This window comes from Habropoda laboriosa, unplaced genomic scaffold, assembly GCF_001263275.1.
Source record: "Habropoda laboriosa isolate 0110345459 unplaced genomic scaffold, ASM126327v1 scaffold243, whole genome shotgun sequence".
Classification (NCBI taxonomy): domain Eukaryota; kingdom Metazoa; phylum Arthropoda; class Insecta; order Hymenoptera; family Apidae; genus Habropoda; species Habropoda laboriosa.
The window spans coordinates 1-734 of record NW_017100433.1 but is presented as its reverse complement, the minus strand read 5'-3'; positions in this window follow the sequence as shown (position 1 = coordinate 734).

Genomic DNA, 734 nt, shown 5'->3' with positions numbered 1-734 from the left:
GTGGTGAATAAATACGGTTTTAGTGATTTAAGAGAATGAATGTTTCCTGTGCACAGGGTGTGGCATGTTGCTTATTGGTGGTATCTTTGTAGTAGTGTATTGTAGTTTGTTGTAGTTTGTTGTGTGGTATTATTGTTGTGTAGTATTTGTATTGGTGGTATACGCTTTCCTTGTGTGTGTGCAAATGCTATTTAATTTATTTTCAATGTTCGAGGTACTCTCGGATGGGAGCAAAGAAGAGGGTCGCCGCTGCAAATAAGGAATTGTTGTAAGGTAAAAAGAAAATGTAACCCAAACTTTTGAATAATATATTTTTGATTCCAGTTGTTGATCAGTCGGGGTTCTGCAGAATGGCCGGCGACCAAGGACGAAATAACATTGGTCAATTACGTTGAGTACTGTTCGATTTATTCTACATATATGTATTGGTATACAATCCTTATCTCTGTTTGCATCTAGGATCTCTGCAGTTCATCATCTATGCCGGTCGTCTCTGAGATGAAGAAGAAGAAGGGGTTAATCCGACCGTCGGTAGTATGTATATATATATAAAAATTTCGAACTTTTTAACGAGATATGTTTCATTCTGTACCACAGTTGGTGATCCATCGGGGTTCTCCCTCGGACGACATTGTGTCGCCCAGCTAGGAAGGAGGAACTATTACGTTAAGTACTGTTTGATTAATTGTACATCTATTTTTGTGGAAATACGATGAAAACCGTTATCTCTGTAT